This window comes from Artibeus jamaicensis, unplaced genomic scaffold, assembly GCF_021234435.1.
Source record: "Artibeus jamaicensis isolate MK-2021 breed Jamaican fruit bat unplaced genomic scaffold, CSHL_Jam_final contig_444, whole genome shotgun sequence".
Lineage (NCBI taxonomy): Eukaryota > Metazoa > Chordata > Mammalia > Chiroptera > Phyllostomidae > Artibeus > Artibeus jamaicensis.
The window spans coordinates 5,903,553-5,927,804 of NW_026521831.1; the positions used below are offsets into that span (position 1 = coordinate 5,903,553).

Here is a 24,252-nt window from a genome sequence, read left to right on the forward strand (position 1 = left end):
CTAGGCAGCCTGCTGTGCTGACTCTCTGGGGAAGTTTTCTCCTTGTAGTGGGCTGTGCACAGCCAGGCCTTATTTCCATGCACTTGACCCTGAGAAGCAGTGTCTGGAACACAAGGGGCACTCGGTAAACGTTGGAGGTGCAGCTCCAAGAGCCCGAAGGGGATGGGGGGTGCACAGACCCTTCCTGACATGTTCTTGTCTGCCCCACGTGGGAGCTGAGCTGTGAAGGTAATTGTATTGGTTTCCCGTGGCTACCACACAAATCGGCTCAGAGGCAGTGGCTTAAAACCACAGACACTACCTCTCTTCCTGCTCTGGAGGTCGCAATGCCAAAATTGGTTCCAGTGAGCAGAGACCAGGGGGTCAGCGAGTCCCCCGCCCCTGAGCTTCCAGTGGGACCGGGGTCCTGCAAGTGGCAGAGCCAGGATTAGAACCCACAATGTTGGGAGACTGAGCCTGTGCAACCAGGTGAGGCCTCTAAGCAGAGCAGGCACCCCAAGGGTTCAAGCAACAGAAGGAAGAAGTTTCGAGGTCCCTGCTTCACAGAAACCCCCACGAAGGGCTCCAGCGAGGCGCAGCCCAGCCGTCTCAGCACTGCCGGTGACCCCCACGACCCCTTGTCGGACTTTGGGCGCCGGCGAGCCAGGCCAGCAGGAGGCCCAGCAGGCCCTGCCGCTCACCACCTTCACTCAGCACCCAGGGCATCACGGGCTCGCGCCCGGCAGGCCTCCGTGACCCTCATCCACTCAGATTGCGGAGCCTGGCACCTCATTAATGCATTATTTATTTTATTACCTTATTGTGGAAGTCGGTGTTTGTAATGTGCTACTTTGTATAATGGCCTTCTAAAGCACACACTGCTAAATAATTGAACAACGCCTTGCCACCGCCCCTCGGGAGCCCAGTTCCTTTATTCTGCTAACAAGGGCAATGGTTTAAGTCCCGCCCTGGTGTGTCCTTCACTGTGGAGTGGGTGCTGCCAAGCGGGTGCGGGACCAGGGGTGACCGGGGTCACCAAGGTCGGAAACCTGAGGGGGCCGCCCATCCCCTGCCCCGAGGGCAGAGACGACGTGTGACGGGCTGAGTAAAGGCCCCAAAGATGTCCACGTTCCGGTCCCTGCAACCTGTGGGTACGTTTCCCCACCTGGCAGAAGAAACCTGGCAGGTGTGACTAAGGATTGAGGTGGGGGGATGAGCCCGGATCATCCAGGCTGGCCCTAAATGGAACCACAAGTGTCCTTAGGGAGACAGAGGGTCAGGACAGAGAGCTAAGGGAGGACCATGTGACGACAGATCAGAGAGAGCTGAGCAAACACACGCTTGGCTTAAAGAGAAAGGGAGGGGCCATGAGCCAAGGAGTGCAGGAGTCCCCTGAACACTGGGGAGGGCAGGGATCGATGCTCACCAGAGTCCTCAACGGGAACCTTAATTTTCACCCTGTGCCCAGTTCCTGACTCCAGAACACTAAGAGAGTGTAATTTTATGGCATTTAAAGCCAGAAAATTTGTAGCCATTTGTTATAGCAGCCACAGGAAACTAATGCATCATGTCGTACATCCCACCGAACACAGCTTGGCACCTAGCAGGGAAGGGACCAGGCACAGAGGACACGCGTGGAGGTCTGATGGCTACACAGTGACCTGTGCGTGTGGACACACTGAGAGCAGCCTGGCAAAATCCAGGCCAGATTCCCCAGCTTTGGCCAAATGGGTTGGCAGGCACACGGAAGCTGCTGAAAGCCCACTAAAGCTAATGGGCTCCACTTCCCCTCCTGCCGAGCGTTTGGCTGGCGAAACGTGCAGCCACTAGCTCCAAGTCATCCGAGTTCCCCAGGCAGCCAGACTGGGAGCGAGGCAGGGCCATGTCCCAAACAGACAAGAAAAACAAGGCTGGAAAAGGTGAGAACGCTTGCCCTGCAGCGAGTGGGGGGTAGACCTGGGCCCCAGAGCCCCGTGACACAGAGCCGGGATGCACCACACTGGGATGCGCCTTCTCTCCTCTCGCAGGGGTCCGAATCCACCCTGTCAGGCCTCAGGATGAAGGAGTCCAAGCCCAGGATCCCCACGGGTCCCTAACTGGATGTCGAGCTCCTGAATAATTGATCGTCCTTCACATGAGCTACAAGTTGGGTGCAAAAGGCTTTTCCTTTCAGATCTGTTGTGTTATCTGGTCTCTGGTCAGCCAGTCAGGCACCAGCCACGACCGAGTGGCTCATGCTGGGACCCACGTGCTTCACCCAGGGGAAAATTAAAGACTCGGAGGGTCAAGTTCCTGATCCTGGGACCTGGCACCTGCTGCGTGAGCTGGCCAAGGGCCAGGAAAGCAGAATCCGGAGGCAGAAGCCGGAAGAGTTTCAGCTCACTCTCTCCTGCAGTCCCTTGGTTCGCAGCTTCTTCGGGGAGACAGACGGAAGGAGAAAACATTAGAGCAGACATGGGCCGTAAAGAAAGACCCAGAGCTCCCCCCGCCCCTACCCCAGCAACACTGGAGGTGGAGGAAGGGGCTCCTGTTTGCTGAATTTTCCTGTGAAAGTCACGCATCTAAATGCAAACCCTCAGCAGTGCATCTGTGAATGCACTGGGGGGAGCCTGTGTCCCGGTGGGGGGCAGGGCAGGGGGCAGGGCCAGGGCCCTACCCCTGAGCAGGGCACCGCTAATGTGGTGCTGGTGGTCCTGTTGTTAAAGTCGAACCGTAGCGTGCCTCCGTCTCTCCCTTCTTCCTTTGTTCATCCCATGAATGTGCACTGAAGACCCAGTTGCGTTCTCGGGCACGAGAACCAGGCCTCGCTGAGCCCCACATCCCTCACGGTTCAGGGGCTGAGACCCCTGTGTGGGGACACGGACCTCAGCTGACCACTGCTGGACGGGTGCTCAGGATCCAGGGGGTCTCAGGGCCAGGAAGGTGGGGGTGGGAAGAGGACCCACCCAGCCAGAGCGGCTTCCTGGCTGCGTGATGCCCGGCCACAGGGTGGGAAAATTTCTTCTGTGATGAGAAACCCAGAAGCGAGAGAGGAAATGAAGCAAACATCGTTACCTGCAGGGAATCCTTTCTGGCTGCAAGAGGGACAACCTGCAATGTTAGACACCGGGGGAGGCCTTTGAGATGCCACATGCTTTGGGGACAGGGCAGTGGCCCAGGCCCAGCACCCCCACAGCCATGGTGAAGAGGTTGGGGAGCACACCCACAGGCACAGAGATACCTTGTCACCCTCCTCCCTCACAGTGGACACCGTTGTCCCTGCCAGTCCCCCATCAACTTTCCCTGAGTGGCCTTCAGGTACACATAGAGGTGGGTCAGATGTGTGGTCTCCCAGAACTTTAACTCTTAAAAGAAAAACTAAATGCTAACAGACTACCTCCAGGGTCTGGGACATCCCAAGTGCCTCTGTGACCCACCTGGGGGCCACAAGCTCTCAGACAGCACCCTTGCTGCCCTTCCCTGGGTCCTGAGGAGCCAGGCCAGCAGGAGGCTGGCCCCTGCGGGGACCTCAGCCTCACTCTGGCACACAGGCCCCCGCCCCACTGCCCCCAGAGCCCCCACACCCAGGGACTCATGCAGCTAGAATGATTCACTTCTGTCCTTCCAGCAAGCCCAGCTCTTACCCCAGTGCCGCTGTCTGGACCACCTCCCTGCCGTTTCCACCAGTCACACACCTGCTCATCCACCTGCAGGCAGAGGTGGTGATGCCGATTGGATCTCAGCCTCCCCATGGGCCAGCTGGGGGCTGTTGGAGCAGCCCCTAAATTTCCCTAAGCCTCCGTTTCTCATCTGTGAAATCACAACAATAACAATGCCTGCCTCAGATGTAAGTTGTGAGTAGCACACAGGATAACATTTACAAAGCACATCAACACATCTTCTGGCTGTTACTGTTGTTACAGATACGAGTCGCCTCTTCCATGAAGCCTTACTTGATTTCCCTCATGCCAATCGGCCCAGGACTTTTAGCACTGAAGCCTCACACCCCAGGAAACCCCTCAGCCCCAGGCAACATGGACGACACTGGTCACACTATTCCCTCTAGACTTCTAGCTCCTGAAGGCAAGGGCCCCCAGAAGACCTCATGACCCATGTCTGGGCTACTGTGGAAGAAAGCCAACGTCCAATCAAGGAAGGGAGGAAAGGAAGGAGGCGGGGCACAAGGGAGGGGGAGGGAAGGAGGGAGGACTACTACTCTGAAATACCACTTGTACTTTCTCTCTGGTGCTTCTTCTGATAAGGGTGCTATTCCCATCATGGGGGCCCCACTCTCATCACCTCGTCTCGCCCCAAATCTCTCCCAGTGGCTCCCTCTCCCAACACCATCACAGCGGGCTACAGCATGCTAATTTGGGGGTCATAATTCGGTCTGTAGCCCTGGGCATCGGGCTGGGCCTGGTGGAGGACAAGGCAAGAGGTCGGAGGAGGTGGCCCGAGGAAAGCAGCATCTCAGCTGAGTCCCCGTCCCCTCTGTGTCTCAGGTCTGCCACCCAGTGTCCTCACAGCCTCCTGGCCCTCTCTCTCCCTTTCCCCCAAGAAGCACTTGGCCCCAGGGCCAGCCTCAAGGACTTTGTCCTCAGCCGAAAGGAGCTCTTCTCCGTGTGTGTGTGTGTGTGTGTGTGTGCGCGCACGTACAGGCATCGTGTGGCCACCCTGCTCTGGCAAAACAAGCCACAGCCACGCACGGGTCCAAAGACACTGCTTTGGAAGCAGGACAGCAGCTGCACCACAGCTGTCCCGGGAGCAAAACTTGCCTCCTCCTGCCACCAGGCACGCGGAGGCTCCCACGCGGGGGAGAGGCCCCTGCACTGCTACGTACACGGGATTCTCCTGCTGAAATCAACCGAATTTGTAGTGCCCACACTTACAGGCATGCGCACACACTCACACACACGTGCAAATGGACCGTCTTTCAGAAACGAGGGTGCAGATGGGAGACTCAAGGACAGGCCTCACCTGCCCTCTGCCAGCGCACAAGAGAATTTATTCTCCAGTCTCACCATGAATATTTAGCAAGGCAACAATAACACCCAGTGACACCCGTGAGAGGCGCGACGTGAAGAGCCCTCTCCCAGGAACTCGCACATGATCCTGGATCATCCAGGTGGGCCCTAAGTATAATCACAAGAGTCCTTATACCGGGAAGGTCAAGGGAGACCTGACTGTAGGGGAGAAAGAAGGCCATGTGACAAGGGGGACAGAGATGCCCTTTGGACGTGGAAGGAGGCGCTGGGAGCCAAGAGCTGCATACAGCCACCAGAAACCGATTGTCCCGTCAAGCTGCAGAAGAAAAGCCTGTGAACACCATGAATAAGTTTCGGACTTGCGGCCTCCAGAACTGAAAGAGAGTAAACTTGTGTTGTTTTCAGTCACTCAGGCAGCGGTCATTTTTGTTACAGCAGCAACAGGAAACTGATACATCCACAGTAGCTCCAAAGACAGGTGTCCCCTCCACAGGTGTTCCCAGCATCCCCTGAGGGGCTCACCTGCAGCCAGGTGGTCTGCGGGGATCCACCGTCAGTGCCAGGCTTGCAGAGATGACTCGAGGTTTTGTGTTTCTGTGTTGAAAATCCTTTGTGTCCCTAACAACAAAGTCAATGCAGGTCCACAGTAGGAAATGGAAGGTCTAAAGCAAAGTTGGAAAAACATAAAATAAAAATAAAAAACATAAAACAAAAAGACCGTAGCATCCATCTACAATCCCAGCCTTCAGAAATCACCTTCTCAATAGCAATGATCCCGATTTGCAACTGTAAGTTTATTTTCATGGTTCTTCTTTGATATTGCTTCTCTGTCCACTCCTCCCCCAACCGTAAGGCAAGGCCCCCTGTGCCCCGTACGCTCACTGCCCAGTTTGTGCCCAGGGAACCATGGATACAATGTGTGTTTGTGGAATGAATCACCTCTGCTAACGTGTTAGTGCATTTCTTTCCAGTCTTTTTTCTGTGTATGTTGCATATTTTTACATGTTTGCTGTCATGCTATCCACATGTTTTTGCCCTACCTTCTTCACTGAATATTAATCCTGAACATGTTCCAAAGCCATTAGTCTTCAAAACTGTATTGTAATGACCACCTATTTGTTCCGCCTGCGGGTGTTGTTTGTCAGCTTGTTTGCCTTTTTCTTTTTCCTTTTTTTTATATTAGATATGATGCGGTTGTGAACATTTTGGTGCATAAGTCTTTATCCAAGTTCCGACTGTTGTCTGGAGGTGAATCCCTGGGAGGCGCCATAACAGGAACATTAGCATGTCATCATTGTTGACGACAGATTTTAGCTCTCAATTCATGCATTTAAATGCTTTGAAACCAGCTCTGCCACCAAGGGGGGCCCCTCAGGGACCCAGAGCCACAGGGCACGTGGCTGCATGGGCCCCCGAAACCAGCCCACTTGGTTTCTGTCCAGGCAAAGAACTTGGACGGGGGACAGGGGGCCTTGGCTGTGGCGTGAGATCTGCCACCGCCTCGTCATGCCTCTTTCCCCCTGGGCAACGGGACATCCTCTTCTTTAAAACAGGGAGTCTGGGTGATGACTTTAAACTCTCTTCTACCAGGAAACTTCTCGAAACTTCTCTTGGAGACCATTACCAAAGGAGACAAGCCAGTGAAAACAAGGGGCAATTCGTGCCAGGTGATCAAATGTTGATCAAAACCCCACCAAAAGTCAGACTCACCAGGTTTGTAAATTAACCCAGCAAAGAACTTTTCTGTGTAGACGTGGCATTTGTTTGTTGAAGAATGAGTCGAAGAATTCAAAGCACGTGAAGAACCTTCCCCTCTATTAACAGACTGAAAGAAGCAGTCAGCCTGACTCCGCAGAGGCAAACCAACTCCATTTATGCAGAGGCAGAAGAAACAAAAGCTGGTCGGTGGGAAGTGCCGTCGGTAGGGCTTTATTTAAGCTGCGTGATTGTAATTGCTGCGTTCCACTGCTCTGAGAAGTGGAATCCGTGTCTGACGGACAGACGTGACGACTGTGTTAGCTGGCACTGTCCCCGTCCAGTTCCTGCTTCTCGGCGAAATGCCTGTGTCATTCCAGGCAGCCCCTGCCCTCTGTCTCTCTCAGAAATTTGACACTTCACTCCTTCGCTCCTTTATTCCGTCGGTCGGTCACTCAAACATTTGTCGAAGAGCTGGGCCAGGCCCCGGAGAGATGGGATGGAACAGGGCGTGATCTCTCTGGCACAGTGGGAAGACCGCAGAAAGCCCAGCTCTGCCTCCAAGTGGCCTGTGACCTGAGAAAATGCACCTGCTTTTAGCTCCCCATGACGGGGCCATTAATACTTCACCTGGGCCTCTTATAAAGAATAAACCATGGCGAGTAACCTGTGTGGCCCAGAGCCTGGTACAGAGGAGATGATGAACGTCATCCCTTCACCCTGGCCTGGGACCACTCGCAGCTTGAGGAGTTGCGATCAGTACAGGTTGTTGCAGCCTAGGAGGTTTGTACGAAGGTGCATGTAACCGTAGGGAGAGACACCAGCCGCTCTGGTTTTCTTAGATGCATAAAGGGGATGTTTCAAGTATACTGGCCGCAAAGTGAAGGGTTTGCAAGCCCCAGGGCCGCCCTTGGGAGCCGAATGTTTAGAATCAGTTTGCAAGGGTACTATGGCTGATGGGTGTTTATTTAGACACACACTCCGACAGCCTGTGACGTGTGCACAGAAGAGAGAAGGGGGCCGGAAGGCGGGGTAGATTTTCTGTGCAAGGAAGAACGGCAGCTACGGAATGGGGAGGGAAAGGTGCAGGAAGAGAGGAAAGGTCTTTCTCCCCTAAGCTAGAGCACTGGGCCAAGCTGGGCTGCGGGAGAATCACGGCAAGTGGGGGACAACCTCAGCTGGTGGCGTGGGCTTCAGGGCAGGCGGCCCGGGCTTGTGTCTCAGCACCGCCCCTTACTAAGCATGGGAGGGCGGGCGAGCTTTGTTTTCTAGAAAGCTCCATCCTACGTCGGATGGGGGACGTTACGGTGCCCACCCCAGGGGCTGGGGTGGGCGGGGAATAAGGTGGTGCTGAGAGAGAGCCACACAGTGTCCAGCCCCACGCAAGCGCTCAATAAATATTAGTTACTAAGCAGTCTGGTTGATATGCTTGTTATGCAATGTTTTTTTGAACTTCAAGAGAGATGCCTTTATGGAGGGTTGGTTGCAGGGAAACTTTTAACAAGAGGAGAGAAGGGAGAGGTGTGTACTTCCACCCTGGGATAGATAAGCTGGTGTTTACAGTTCATGCTTCTGATGAGCTGGTGACCCACTATCGAACTGCTGAATTTATTGTCACCTCCAAGTGTGGAAATGTCTTAGGATTCAGTTCCAACAAAGATTTTCCAAGTGTTTTCTACATTCCAGGCCTTGCAAGTCAGACATCACCTCCCCGTGTTTGATCTCAGGTCACCCACCCTTTCGGTAGCAGCACGAGGTGACACTGTCTCAGAAGTCACAGAGAGGCCCGCTGACTTGCCCAAGGACACACAGGATGGACATGTCGAAGCAGAGATTTCAAACTGGGTCTGAATGACAAGTCGCCTTTCATAACTTCACACCTGGGAGGATGAGTGTCCCGTTGGAAGTGGGGGTGCCCTGGGAGAGCCCCACAGGGTCGGACCCCCTGGCTACCAGTAGGAAGACATCTGTCCTATGGCAAGTGACCGACCACATCCCAGATCTGAGCTCCCAGGGCTGACTTTCAGGAGGAATGCACTCATCAGCAAACACACACAAACCGTCAATGCTGCATCACCGTGACCTCCAAGGCTTCCTGAGCTCGCAGAAGAGAAGAGGCACTGTCTGCTGAGCAGAGTCCTGTATCACCAGGGGACAGGTGAAGCCGTCTGGCCTGTCCCTTCTCCTGTCATGGCCCTGCAGTGACAGAAGTTGCGCGTCTGCACTTCAGGGAGCCAGGACTTGCTCATGAGAAGAGCCAGCCTCTGTCCTTGCCAGCTCAAGCTCCTGGTGAGAGGAGACACCATCTCTGAGCCACCCTTGGCACTCAGGGCTGGTCTGGGGCAGACGCGCAGCTCCCTGGACAGCAGAAGAGTGTGCAAAGACCCAAGGGTGTGCACAGCCGTGCACGGATGGCTCAATTGCCTGACCCACCGAAGTGACCAGAAATGCAGGGTATGGCCCACGATACCCTAACTCCTGGTATGTCCGGAAGTCACTCCACAGCCTCTGATGGACTTCCTTCCCAGCCTTCAGGCCGCCCTCAAGCCCCTGCCACACGGAAGCCTCAGGGGCTATCTCCTAAAGGTGCCGCCCACTCCAGCCCGTGACTCCTGCCTGAATGCCCTTTACCTCACTGACCTTCAGGCATGGCCCTCCTTCTCTGAGGGGCAATCACACCCCCTTCTCTTGCTCTGTTGAGGAGCAGGTCTCAAAAATCCCGGAGGGTGTTTATCCCCACAGCTCCAGCTCTTGGCTCAGCCCACACCCAGAATGTCTGAAAAGAGTCCTGTTGAATAAATTCCATGAATTCCTTATTTTCCCCATACACCCTTACAGCCCTATTTCAACCTCCTTTGGGGGACTTGCAGCCTGAGTGGACTTCACTGTTTAAACAGGCCCCTCGCAGGGTCCCGTTAGTCCTTGGAAGAACCCCATGCGGTGGCCGTCCCTATTATCTGCACCCGTGTTCTTTTCCTTTTTCTCTCAGTGACAAAACTGAGGCCAAGAGGCAAGTGACTCACCCAAAGCCACAGAGCTCTGTGGCAGCAGCAATGGGACAAAGCCTGAGCTCTGGACTTCGTGTCTGCCGGGGACAAGCGAGACCCGCAGCCCCCGGAGCCAGCCCTGCCCCGAGACGTGAGCCCCAGGAGGAGGCCCAGGCTCAGATGCCTCCTGGACCTGGCAGCGCCTCACCTGGGCCAGGTGGGGCGAGGCCAAGGCCTTGAGGCTCTCCTGCTGGGCAGCCCGTCCTGCCTGCCCACGGGTGGCCTCCACCAGCTGCCCTCCGCCGTCTGCCGATTCCAAGCTTTTCGGCAAACTGGCACCTAATCCCCCACCATCTGTGAGCTGAGTGAGTCTTGGCTACCTCTTGGTGCTTCTTCAAATCAACTTGCAAGTTTTCAAAGTGACGCGAGTTCTTGGTGCTTGCAAAAATGTCAGCTTCCGCCACGTCGCATTAAAGCTGAAAATATGAAAAGGTTTCAGATAAACTGAGACGAGCCCGGTTTTCCTCTTTTCTTAAGTGAGATTGCTTTCCTTTCTTGCTTGCTTTTTTTTTTTTTTCAGAAATGAAAAACATTTGGTTGTTTTTCTGTCGTCATCGGAGGGACGAGCATCGCTGGGGCACCTGTTGCCTGCTGCGGGGGCCACGCCCCGGGGCCGGACTGCAGCCGACTCTGCCCAGCCTGTGTGAGCAGTGCTTTGGGCCACTTTCCAGCAAGGACTTACTCCCACAAGGCTCCTCGATGGGGGAACAATTGTGGAGAGAATGCTCATAGTGGGCAACACACCCGCACCAGCAACAAGGCCCTGTGTGCGTTCACTTAACCCTAGAAGTACATGCAACTTTTACCTTCATGGAGATGAGGACACGGGTCAGACGTGTTCAGTCGTCACACGATGGTGAGTGACAGAGTGGGAACTAATCCAGGCAGCCTGGCTCAACGCCCTGCGTCCAGCCTCTTCAGCACCTGACCCCCACGCTCCCAGCCAATGCCTCACGGGTGACTGGGGGCCGGACCCCGCTGTAGACCTGCAGGCTGGAGGCGGAGCTTGGACCCCCTCCTGAGAGCACTGAGAAGCTGAGGAGGTGCAAGCAGGGGGCCAACAGGGTCAGACCTGCATTGTAAAGGTGACTGGAACTCCCTTGTGGATTCACTCATCCACCCGGGAAGTAGCTACCGCTGAGCAGCTCGGGGCTGGGTTCTCAGGGGAAATGCAGGAGGGATGAAACTCGAACCCACACCCAAGGGACTGAGCCGAAACCTAGTACAACAGTGCATCATTATAATGGACTACTTTCAGAATGGCAAAACCCATCAACTGTCAAAAGCCTTTGGAACGCCCTTGCGTCAGTGACCCCCACTCTTGGGACTAACCCGAGAGTTAAGGGGGTGGGAGGGAGCGTATATTATCTAAAGCTTGATCAGTAGCAATAAAGAGAGAGGGTCGAACATCCAAATCTTCAACTCTAAGGGACTGGTAACCTCAGTGGGTTGATTGCCACTGGTGGGAATATTACACAGCTTTGAACAAGGTGGTGATGAAGAGTTCGTACCACCAGGAAGATGTTCATGGTGTATTGCTAAGAGGAACAAATTAGGACAAAATAGTATGTACACTGTGTATAGAGTATCATAAAATACGTATGCTCATAGACAAGTATTAGAATAAGAGAAAAATGAAAATAATTATTGGAAGAGTTGGATATTCAAAAATAAGGGATTTCTTTCACAGTTTTCTTTAATATTGCTGTCATATTGTTTTTTCAATACAAATAAAAAGAAAAAAACCAACAATCTATACTTTTTCCCCTTTGTGTATAATATCGCTGTGTCTATTTAAAAGATTTCTCTTTTAAAATCTCATTTAGCACCACAACAAAGAATGTCCAACTTTTAGTTCATTTCAAATGAGTTCCTCATAATAAATTTATTCCCATTCACCATGCGTATAATCTGTGCAGTTTGGGGGATTTGGTGATTACACAGGAATTCGGAGTTGTTAATAATTTCCTGAAGGGTTTTTGAAGGAGACAGCGTGTTTTCCTATTTCCCAAACAATCGGAATGATGGCAAATATCCAAAGTAGCCATGCCCAAGTCTTCCTTTCTTCTCTCTAATTTCACATACATCTTTGTTGTCCCCACAGTTCTGCGCGCCGGAATTCTCCTCCTGAAGCTGCGTCCTCGCAGACGAGAAATTGCAGTCATCTTATCCCTAATGCACCACCAGATAAGAAAAGGACTTATTATCCTTCAAGAATCTACACACAAAGGCTTCTTCCCAGCGGGCAGACTCAGTCTCCGTGGGGCAGGCGAGTATCAGGTCTCATCCAGGGACTTCCAGGCTGCGGGAAATGGCATTTATGTCAGTAGCACCGCCAACACCTGTTTCGATTCATCTGCGAGATAGAGGATGGGAAAGAGAGGGCTGCAGTGCAGCCCTAGCTTGTCTCATTCAGCCACGTCGCTGCTCAGATGGGGAAACCAAGGTCCATCGGGGTTTTCACAGATGGGAAAACTGAGGCCCGGTGGACCTGCCCGAGGTGATGCTGCCCCTCAGTGGCTGGGCGGAGGCTGCAGCTGCCCCTAAACCAAGGTCTTTTCTCCCCTCTTTAAGACGTATTTTCCAAACTGAAGAGCGAGCCACGCCCTCTGACAAAGCATTCTCTCTAGTCTGTGAGTATACTTAGCCACACCCAGCCATTGGCTCCCAGGTCTCCCTGCTGCCCCAGGGAAGAGAATGACCTCGAGGAGAGAGAAGCAGAGGCCCTCCAGCACAGGGGTGGACATCAGCCGCCCCTGCCTCACCAGGCCAAGCCAGCCCCCAGCCCAAGCCAAGGCCCTCGGCCTGCTCTAGTGGAGCCTTTGTGTCTGGCCCCCCCGGGCACCGGTGATGACATGAGGGAGGGTCCCCGGAGGTCTGCCCGCTCCCGGAAAGAACCCCATTCTCTGCACGTCTGCACCACCCCTCACAGCTGCACTGCCACCATTTGCCTTGAGGACAAACAACTCAGCGCTTCTCCCTCGGGGCACATCAGCCACCACCAGGCATCCAGGGCTCCCACCTCACCCACCGCTCGTCCCCTGTGGTCCAGGGCAGCAGGTCCCTCTCCAGGCGTCGGGTCCCCTCCGCACTCTGTCCCCAGTCCCTGCTTCATCTTCATACCACCATGCCACATAGGCCATTTCTCCGCCAGCCCCAGGGACCGGCTGCGGGCCCCCTGCCCTCTGCCGGGGCTGACGCAGAGTCTGCACAGGCACCCACAGGCAGACCCCGTTAATGAGGGCGCCCAGCCAATGACCTATGGCATGAATACATTAGGTGGGTGTCTGGGGTGAGGTTTCTAAACAGGCCCCTCATTAACGCCCTGCCAGGTCTCCTGCTGGAACAGTGCCAGCTCATCTCGGGGGAAGGCAGGGACCCGCGAGGGACGGGAAGGAGACAAGTGCCCCCGAGCGATCTGGGCTGCAACCTAACCCGCGTCGCCTCCTCACACGGGAACTGGGCCCGGCTAAGTCATTTGGACACAACATAGTTTTCTTGCCAAAATGTGGAGGGAAGGCCATTTCCTGATCCCAGGAAACAGGAAGTGGATACAGCACGCGGCACTCCGCCCAGGGACCCGTCCATCGTTGGGGGCTGGGAGGGATTGACCACCTGGTGCTCCTTCTCTGATGAGGATCATGATGATTGTGATGATAATGATGAATAAAAGTTTTAAGGAGTATCTAATTACTCTGTGCCACTCTTCTAGGTGTTTTTATAAAGCTTGTCTCATTTAAACCTTACCACAGTTCAGGGAACAGGCATTGTCACCCCATCTCACAGATGAAGAGCCGGGTCCTCAGGAAAGCCGTGGGGCTCAGCGGGGCTTCTCCGAGACCACTGGGAGCTGGAGTAGGGTCTCGGCAGGTGACCCCGTGCCAGAGCCCTGCGTCTTCTGCTGTCTGAGGTCTGTCTCGGGCTCCAAGAGAGTAAATCCTCTCTCGGGAATGGTCATGGCTTGCTCACTCCATGGCACAGGATGACCACATGGCCACATGGCCTCTCTGACCTGCTCCCAGACACACAAGAGAGCTTTTCAGCTTTGCCCACATTGTCATTCCCAAGGCCAAGTGGCCTTGGAGCACTTTGCAAGACCCACTGGCTGGAAGATGGGGCAACCGAGGGACAGGCAAGAAGAGGCCAGGTCAACACAATGGGGCCCTGGATTGGATTGGGAAAGGCATCTCTTATGTGACCACCGCACCCCAGACAAAAGGGTCAGGCTCTGGGGCCTGGACAAGCTCCTGACACTTTGACAACGGATGATGACAGGCTCACCTATGTCACCAGTGAGTTCCAGAGAAAACCGACCACACCGGACACTCCTTGTTGGTGGGGGGTGGGGGGTTCTTAGCCAGACTCGCACACACACTAACAGATGCAAGTGACCTCCACAGGACGCAAGCACTGCCCAGCATTGCTGACCATGAGATACGGCCACCTGCTTCCTCCCTTTCGGAAATGCTGGCTCACACCCGTCCCCACTCCCAAGCAGGGGGGCAACCCTGCGGCCCTGAGCATGCTCACCCACTGGGATTTCGGTGTTCACAGAGGGGGGAAGGGAAAAGAGCCCCCTGTTTGCTGAAGTGGCACCACCACCAGGCACTGTAGGGTTTTGCAGACTCACCCACACTGCCGCAGGTCTGAGTGCCCGGATAACAGCCCATGAGTGGAGGCAGCTCCTCTCGTTCGTCCTCCAACAATGGACCCTCCACTTGTGGCCACCTTCCGGCCGTTACAACCAATGCTCCTATGAACTCGTGTGTAACAGTTTTTCCATGGACACGTTCTCCTTCCTGCTGGGTGTGTCTCCAGGAATAGCACTGCTGCGTCCCAGGTCAGAAACCACCGGACTGTCTCCCAAAGTGACTATGCCATTCTCCATCCCCGCCGGCCCTGTCTGAGGGTTCCCCGCTGTCACCATCCTCACCGGTACTTGTCCCTGAGTGGGCACCTCTCCCTTGTTATCCACACAGCCCTACAGCTGCACAGAGGCCCTCTCGTGGCTGCGTGTCCCCCACCTGAACCCACACACCATTTAGGTGCTGAGTGCCACAGGAAATGGTGGAATTCGTGTCTGACGGAACGAGCATGTTACTGTTTATCCTGTAAAGGCTGTATAAGTGTTATGGGGAGGCGTCCCAAGGTGGTAAGCACTAAGGGAAGTAGGATTGTTGGGAAGAGAGAGACCAGTTCTGAGTGTGCACTCCCGCATGCCCTGCAGGCTGGCTGGCCTGGCCACCGCTCAGCCTCCTCACCGAGGAAATGGAAAACCATTCCCGTGGGCTGTTGTGGGAGAGCCTAAGAGGAGACACGTGCAGTGTCCATGATCAGAATGGACCTCAGACACACCCCTAACCCAGGTCTGGTCCTTTCCAGCCATGCCCCAGGGGGCGCTCCCTGGCTCTGCCTTCTGGGACTCAACACACCGAGCGTCATCTCTTTGCAAGCCATGTCCGCAATGCTTCTGCCCACTTTCTGCAGAGGGCTGGGCTCGCTGTCCGCCAGGCCCCACGCTGGTGCTGCGGATCCTCACAGCAGCCCTGGGAGGGTGGGTGCACCCCTTCAGGTGACCAAGGCACACACGGAGCTCAGGAAGCAGAAGACTTGCACAGAGCTCACAGCCAGGCAGCAGCAAAACAGAGCAGGAGCCCCGACCTGGCCAACGCCTCCAGGGCTGTGCTCTAGGCCACGCCCTGTATGCCTGCTTGCCCCTTCTTTCCTTGGTTCTCACCCACCTCTCCTTCTCCATGGGTGGGCAAGGGATGGTCCCAAGAAAAATGGTCTGTCCCGGGACCCCACAGAAGGGAGCAGATGGGTTTGGGAGCAGATCGCTCCTAGTCACCAGGCAGGAAGCACCTCTCTTTCTCGGTTCCTGGCCAGCCGCCATCAGCACCGCCCCCCGGAGCCCACCTGGTCCAGCTGCGAACAGCATCCCTGGTATCATGACAACGAGAGGCTGTCAGTTTTCAGCTGCGATGGACTCCTCTTTGGCTGTGCACTGAGAGTCCATTAACAATGCCCTCTCCGCTAAAGCGTGGCGTCCCCGGGTTAAATTCTTTATAAACACGTGTTTATTTTTAGAGAGCTGCCGTGTGGGCTATTATTGAATGCTTAAGCAGTTCCTTAAGACGGGGGTCACCAAAGGCTTCCTCTGTAGAAAAACCTCTACATAATACTGCCTGCCGAACAACACTGCCAAGAGGGAGAAAAGAACGAAAAAAGCCTTTTATGTAAGGAAGGAGGAATATGATGGGGGGGAGGGTGTCTCTAAAAGCATTTCTGTTGAAAGAGGCAGGCTTGTATGTTTCCATTCAACGTGGAAATGGACTCTATCAAGTTTCTTTTTTCCGGTGTTTTGAGTGACAATGACAGCACCGGATCCGGTTGCGGAGGACGAGCTGTGCCAAGGAGACGTCTGTGGGTCTTGAACGCAGGGTCTCGTCCAAGGCCAGGGGTTAATGGAAGCTTCCCAGCGCCCTTGCCTACATTCTGTTCCCATGCCAGGCATGTAGTCAGGAGAAGAAAGAAGCCTGTGGCTGTCAGACAACGAGTGGGGGCTGGACAGGGAGCTGTGGGAGGTCCCCCTGGTCTGGAGAAGGGGATTTTGTGAGATGCCTCCCAGTCTCTGCCGGCCCGGTCCGTCTGGGAAGCACCCAGACCGCTGGACAAGAGCCGCATCCTGCCAATGGCCTCCAGTCCCCTGGACTCAGTGCCAGTCAGACAGCTGTACGTGAGACCAGAGTTGGCTCCGCTTGGCGTAAACCCGGGAGCTCTTCCTCCTTCAGACCTTCCTGCCTCCCAGCAGCAGCCCTTGCGATGCAGATTCCTGGGGAACCATCAAATAGAAAATGTTCTCAAGAAAAATGTACCGGGCAGAGGTATGGGCCAGGGGAGGGAAAGAGCCGTGGGAAGGAGCAGGAGGGCCTTGCCGAATCCCGCAGAGGGCACCTTGGATGCAGTCCCTGGGGAGGGGGCTGGGGACACACCGAAGAGTTGTCACAGCCAGGGGCACGGGCGTTGGGGGATTTGTATCTCAAGTCCCGGGCACCTCTGGTCCTTCTGGTTGGTGAGCTAAGCAGACTTCGGCTGCCTGAGGGCAGTCCTGCAGCCAAATGGCCGCTGCTGGCTCTCAGGGTCGGAAGTGCGACCGCAGACAGCAGGTCAAGTGAAAATGGGCAGGTGACTGTAGGGGGTCCGGGTGCAGCGCCCACAGCTTCTGACAGTCCCCAGACTCAGTTCCCCCATTTGGACCAGATGAGCTCTCGGGTCGCTTCTAACTCTGATTTCTTCCAGCTCTATGACCTCAAGGTACCATTCTGGTCCCCAGCATATGACCCCCAGGACTCAAAAAAGCACTGCAGCCACCCAAAGGGAGTGGCGGCTTCTCAGCACCCAGGAGTCTGGGTGGAGTGCCCAGCCGGGGCTGCCGGGACAGGGGCCCTCGCAGGCAGCTCCAGCCACGAGGCACCAGGAACAGCTGAGAAACTCCTCCGGCGGCTCCGGCTCTCCCTGTGCCATGGGCCTGCTGTGTCTAGACAGCAGAGATGCCGAGTCGTGGAGGGAGTTCCAGCTTGTAACTCTCAGCACAAGCGCCTTGGCCTTTTACCAATGGTCACAGGGTGGGGAGGGGAGGCATGATGGAATTTTCATACAAGGAAATGCTGAAGAGCTAGGGCTGCCGCTGCCCACAGGGTTGAAATAAGCCCCAGGAAGGCAGCTGACATGGTGCCTAGAAACTAGAGAGCTGTGGGAGTCAGAACTGTTACAGAACAGGGCTGGGGGTGTGTGCAAACGATATACTATCACCAAATAGACCCACCCTAGTGCTCTGGGGCTCCCCCACCCTGTACTAGGTTCACCTTGCCTGCACCAGGGAAAGACGTCTCTCGATGCCAGAGATCAGGGTAAAGGAAAGAGATTATGTATTTAAAGAGTTATACAAACTTAAGAGTAATGACTTAATGTCTTCATTGAGATCCCAAAGTCCTTTAGAACACCCACAAATGCACAGTCCTACCTTCCCCCTCTGCCCAGTCCAGGGTACCGTATCTCAGAAAAGGAAGTAGAAGCCTGTGGTTCTTCTCTGCCCAAGCTGTGTGGTCCCCAAAAAGATGTTTCATGGCTGCCACTCCTGGGTTTAAACCCCAGCACCACTATTCCTCTCCCACACCATCTCCAACTCCTCCCACAATTGGCCACAGCTGCCAGCATTCCCGTATTCCTCCAGCTTTACTGGGCTGCCATAGTAAGTCTGGGCAGGTGTGGCCCTGTGGTGTGAAGCCAATCATCTCCAAGTTCTTACTCAGGCTCTGTAACCATGGGGGGGGGGTTGCCTCCCAATTACATCATGGGTTGAAGTCACTCCCATCCCCCTGGCTCACAGCATGGCCACAGCTGTTTAACATATCTGTGAAACCAGTTAAAAGTTATAGACATGTTAAATGACCATTCTAGAGGTTATCTGCAAAGCTTTGCTATTCAAAACAGCTCTCAATGTCCCTGCTCCACGTGTCCCATCCCCCAGGTCAGAGTGGTGGGGGTGAGACATCCTACATATATGTATTTTTCTGATATTTCCTGGACACCGAGTTCTGGACCCCATTACAAATCCCTATTTGCCCCCCTCCCTTGGCTGCACCCTGTTACATGACCTCTCTGCTCGGCTACTTCACTGGCTGCTTTAAACGCTGTGCCCTGTCTGGTCTTTGGTTCCATGCTCTGCCATTCTGCTTGGAACCAGTGTCCTTCTGCCCCTGGGCCTCAGCTTGACTTCCTGCCTTGCCCTCACCTCCGGGACCAGAGTGCAGCCTTCTCTGAACTGATGAACATCACCATTCCCTTATTTCGCCTTGACGGGCTGCCTTGGGTGACTTCCCGGGCCCCGCTCACTCTCTGGCTCCCCTATGTCCCCATCCCCTGTCCCACATCTATGCCCTGGACCTGTGACACACCAATCTTTCCATCCGCAGTGCCCATGGTCACCCCAAACCCCACCATTTAATAAATAAAAGAATCTATATCTCCTCTTCAAAGTGAGAATAGGGTCGGCGAAGAAAGGGGAGCTGGCCATGCTACCCGGGGCCGGGCTGAGAAGTCCACGCTCAAGTCCAGTATTAATAACGGGGATGGCTTGCTATACTAGGTGGTAGGGTGGGGCTTGTGTTTACAAGGTGCTGTGAGGTTCAAAAGCAATTTGCATTCTATTGTCTTTTTGGAGCCTCACGCAAGCCTGGGAAGGGAGGCAGGAAACAGGATGTTACCCTCATTTTTCGGATGAGGACTGGTGCTGGCGAGGCTGGAAGAAAGCATCCAGGCGCCAGAGTCAGGCTGACCCAGGCTCCGACCCCAGCTCTGCTGCGTAAGCTTCTTCAGGTCACCCTACCTCTGAGAAGAAAAAAATGACACTGTGCATGTAATGAACCAGCATAAGTGGGCGGGCCATGGGGGATGCTGCACAGATGTGCTCTCACGTGGGGGAGGGGTGGCCAGCCCTGGTTTCTCACCCCCCCCAAGTCACACCCCTACCATGGCCTTGTGATGGACCGGGCGTTCTCCCCACCAGTGGACCCACCTGGGCCATGTGACTTTCTTGGCCAATGGCATGTGGCCAGCAATGAGCTGGCCAGCTGCTTAATAAGCATTAAGAGACTTTCTTGCACATTGGCCGGGGCCCTAAGAAGCTCTTCCCTGGGGAGCTGCTCCCTGGGGCCCCAGAATGAACACATGCGGAGCAGACTCACCCACTGGGCACTCCCTGCCAGACCCACAGGACAAGAGCTGCCCAGATGAGCCCAGCCCCCCTGCACTCTACGAGAACAAGTGATGGAGAAAACCACTGAGTTTGGGGTGCTTTGTTATACGGCATTCCGTAGCAATAGCTAACTGATGCATGTCCAATCCTGTGGGGGCCCCCTGGGTCCCCTCAGCTCACCGACACACCGGAACTGGACTCCTTCTCCCTGGAGAAGGATTCTAGCATGCTTCCCCCACCCCCACTCCTACCCCACCTCCCCAGTCCACAGGTCTGGCTCCCCAAGCCCACATCGTGCAAACGTGGTGGAGCATCTCTTCGCTCAAGCAGCGCCCAGCAGAAACGCCCCCGCAGGCAGGAGAAAGCAGCAGAGGCCAAGGTCTGCACGCGTCTCCGCCTCTGAAAGGGTCTTTTGTTCGGTGCCGCCTCTGCCAGAGGGGCTCACATTCCCGGGTCAAGCTCTCAGCACACGTGAGGGACAGAGGGGTACATTTCACTAAAGCTGCCCACTTCAGTTTTCTCTTTGTCAAAAAAAAAAATTCCAAGTGCTTCATGGGTACGTTTAAGGGCCTCATTACCTTCTGGGAGCTTTGCCGTCATTACCGGTCTTCTCGCACAACCACGGGAAGACCTTGACGCGGGACGGCGCCGCCTTCTGCTTCGGGGGCACCTCGCCCGGCGTGGAGGCATTGTTTCCCGGCGCTGCGGACGCCTCGCGTGAGGGGCTTGGAGAGGAGGCTCTCCAGGTAAATGGAAACACTTCTGTTTCCATTCGAGGCGCCGAGCCCTCCCTTCACCTCTGGGGGGGCTGGATAAATCATCTCTGCCAAGCAGAGCTGAGAGGGCTGAAAAGCAAGGATTTTCCTCGGGGACCTCCATTTATCTCGGTGGATTGTCGGGGAGAGACAAAGAGCGGGGAGCTGGGGCCGGGCACTCATGCGATGGTGCCGGGCTCTGTTGGCTCAGAGCTGTGGAAATTGGACGGTGAGTGTGCAGGGCACAGGGATGCAATGGACTTTCTCTCCTCCCTATGGCGTTTTAGGTCTCACGAAGCTACCTAGTACCTCCTGGTCTCGGCTAAATGGAAGGCAAGGGCCCTCTGGATCTGGAAGGTGGTTGCACTTGGTGGCCTCTGTGGCCTTGCAGGCACAAATTCTGTCCCATCAGCCCCAGCGCTGAGCTTCCCACCCAGCAACCAAAACAAAGGTCTTTTGTCCTCTACCACTGGCAAAGCAGCATCTGTCCTTAACCTCTGTGCAAGGGAGGAGGGCAGCAGAGCACAGAAGGAAACTGAGGCCCAAAAGGTTTACAGGTGAATGCGTACCCAGCTCGTGCCCACACAGCCAAGCTGGGGCTCTGGCCCCAGGACACTTTCTGCTGCTCCCAGGAATGCTCCCCAAATGGAGTTCTCTGCTCTTTCAAATACAAAATGGAAAGTGCTGCACAGAGAAACCACAGCCTCGTTCACCAAACACTGATTGAGTGCCTACTATGTGTCGGGAACTACTGCTCCATGTGCTCAACAGCAGTGATTCTGAGGCCAAATGACAGGTCGGAGGACCAGAAAGGAGACATGTGCCATGTGGTCGTGTGACTGTGTCTCCACAGTGATGGGACAGAGACATTCTAGAAACTCCCAAATGTGTGTCTCCTCAAGGCGAGGACAGTTGGCCTGGTGCAGGGGCCTTAGTGACGTCTGCCTCAGAGAAAAGAGCCCCTTGGTGGCCAAGAGGAGCAGGAGGGGCAGTGGGAGGTGCCCCACCAGGGCAGGGGTCCCTGGGCAGGCGGCAAAGCCCTGCTGCTTCCTCAGGTAGAAGCCCGGTGGCCGTGCTACCTGGTCACCTCAGAGCCTGCAGGACGCAAGAGTCAATGCCGCCTGCCAGGTCTGTGCCCCGTGTAGGTGACAATACACCCCACCTGTTGACAGGACGAGGGAAGAGTGGGAGGGTAAAGTGATGAGTCCTGTTTGGAGCCTGCTGGGTTGGCGGATCTCCAGGACGTCCCCAGGGCGACTCCCAGAACACAGTCGTGTGGCTGTAAGTTTGTTTAGAGGGCTCCACAGCTGGAGTACAGGTTTGGGGTGGTTGATGAGCCGGTGGCACACGGTGCGATGGCGCAGAGAGCGTGGGGGCAGGGAAGGAGAGGTGGCATAGTCTGCGGTCTAGAGCCAGGGGGAAGGCGCTGAGAAGGAACAGCCAGAGAGGTGGGGGCATGGGGTGGGGCGCAGAATTGAACTGCCGTCCCTGAGATGAAAGCCAAGGAAGGAAAGAATGGAAGAGAGGAGGACCAGCGGTGCCCGGGGTGGGGGTCGGCAGGATTCACCTGCCACGGGGCCGACACCAGGGAACGCGTCTCCACAGGCCAGCACGGCACAGCATGTGTGTGTCTACGCCTCGGTTAACTCCACGCACAGGGACTCTCACCTGGAGCCCTGACAGATTCCCAGGTGTTTCTGCTCGCTCCCAGGTGACATCCCGTCCTAAGGTCACTGGAAAGTCACAGAGACAGTCTCAGTTTTTAGAATGTCCAGAATAAGTGATCGAGCCCTGTGCTCAGTTTGAAGGTGAGACTGTCTCCCTGCCCAAGCAGGGCCTGCCCAGGCTGGTGCCCGGAAGTGGGAAGGACACAGGGACCCCTCTGTCCCCTGCCTGCCCACTGCTCCACTCAGCCCAGTGTCCCGAGGCAGAGCCCCTGCCAAGATCCTCCCCAGCCCCACATTCTGGATCCTTTGTTTCGAGTCTTGACCTTCCTGCGGAGCCTCGGAACTGTAGGACCGGTTTCTGCTTCGCGCTCACTTGGATGACAAAGTGTCATACTGACCCCATGCCCCCGGAGGCAGGAAGAATGTCACACTGGCATAACATTAAAGACCACCCAGACCTCAGAAGGCGCAGGCCCAGTGCTGAGCCGGTGGCAGGCTGGGCTCCTTCAAGGCGTCAGAAAGGCAGAGGCAGCATTGGGAGAGGGCGCCCGGCCGGGCCTGCACTGGGAAGCTGCCGGACAGGGGTGGGACAGCTGCCACCCAAGCCCCGCGGAGTGGCACCAGCGTGCACCTTCGGGCCCAGAAGGCTCCTCTGTGTTCCGAATGCTGTTTACAAAGCTGATCTCACAGTTCAAGGAGAAAAAAAAACTTGGTCGTTTTCAAGAATGGAAAACCAAATGCAATTAAAAAAGAGAGCAGGGAAAACCCATCAAACGCCTTAGACTTCATGAGAAGCGTTTCTCACACTGACAAGAGGGAAGTAGCAAGGGGGTGTTCTCGTTATTTTTCCCGAGGGACGGCCTATATGCCAGTGGAGAGGAAGCTACGAAAGATACCAGGGAAATGCAGTAACTGGCTGCTTCAGTGCATGGGACTCGAGCTCTTTGGGGGCAGGGAAAGCCACAGCAGAGCACTTTAGACAGCCTACTTAATTCTGAGAGAAAAGGAGCATCATTTGCGATTTCAATGGCAGCCCCTCACCGGCTCCACCACCGCCTCGGCAAGGAAGCCGGTTGCCATGGCAACTTCAGGTTGCATCATTAAGAATTTTAAAAATGTTCAGAGTTGGGAGGCAGGCCTTTAAACATTGCAGGGAGAGAGATAGGGAGAGAGAGAAGTGAGGCTTGAGAAGTGAAGGAAGGAAGTAATCCAGGGAGTAGTAAAAGTCTTGGCGAGAGAGACAGACAGACAGAGAAAGACAGAGAGACAGACAGAGAAAACTGGGGAGTGGGCCTCCTCTCACATCGAGGGGATGTTTGTGGTTTTACTGTCTCTCTCAGCATCATGGAAGAAAATGACACCTTGCCCCCACTGACCTTGGGTTCCTCTTTATTTCATGTCCTTATTTGATCATTTGATTCCTTATCCATTAAAAGGGAAAAGGGGAGAAGAGGAGGAGGGGGGCGAGAAGGGGCCTTCACTGGCGGTGGTGTGTCTGGTGTAAGTTTTGAGTGGGTCATCCCATTTCAAGCCATTCTCCCAATGTTCTCCCATGGTTTGGGCTTGAACTTGCCCCTCTGACAGAATATAAAAGCAAAACTTTGTGCTCCACGCTCAACTTCTTACAGTTGTCCTCTAGCTCTTCACCTGTGTGGGAAACAGATACCAAAGTGTTATTAGAACTATGTTTATGCCCCAAGAAAGATTTTTATCCAAAGATCCAAGGATGAGAGATTACACCATCACTCCACCGCTGTGGTGCTGTTTCTTCTTAAGAAACGTGGGTCTTATTTCTCTTCAACCTGTGTCTTCATGTGGAAGGAGGAGGAGAAAATCCGTGACCACCAAGTCCTTAGTTGCCTGGGCAAGATATGGAAATAGTCTGCTTTCACCTTGGAAATACCTTGACGATTACTTGTCTGGGTCGTCAATTCCATTTTGCGCCCGTCCTGCTCTTGCCCCTGCCCTAGCAGCTTACTGTCCTTTGCGATGTGGGTCCCCTTTTCAGTCCTCACCTGCCCCTGTCACAGGTCACAGCACTTTGAAAGAGGGCTGACCCCGCCCAGGGAGGGTGCTGCGGGCTGGAGCTCTGCTCATGCCATGGAAAGGCAGGTGTGCCAGTGAGCAAGGCTGCGTGGGGACAGTGGAGGGACTCAAGTAGCCAGCCTCACTGTGGGCCAGCAATGCTGGGGCTCGGGGGCGCCAGGCCAGAGCCGAACTGCCTGGGCCCTGCTTCCACTCAGCCTCCCCCGAAGAAGAGTAGACAATTCCACCTGTTGTGGCCCCAAGCAACCCTCTCTCCAGCCTCTGAGCCTGCTTCTTCCGGTGGGAAATGGGGAGCGTAATTATAACCGCTGCTTACCTAGAGAGTTGGCAAGAGGACAGAGT

The 24,252-nt window shown here is 55.1% G+C and overlaps 1 long non-coding RNA gene across 1 annotated transcript in view; it reads right to left on the reverse strand.

Moving 5' to 3' along the window:
* Positions 1-23,388: 23,388 nt before the first annotated feature.
* Positions 23,389-24,252, reverse strand: part of LOC128627559 (uncharacterized) — a 30,899-nt gene continuing 30,035 nt past the window's right edge. Inside the window, exon 3 of the long non-coding RNA XR_008391803.1 lies at positions 23,389-23,511. This is a non-coding gene — a long non-coding RNA (uncharacterized LOC128627559). The remainder of the gene's footprint in view (positions 23,512-24,252) is intronic.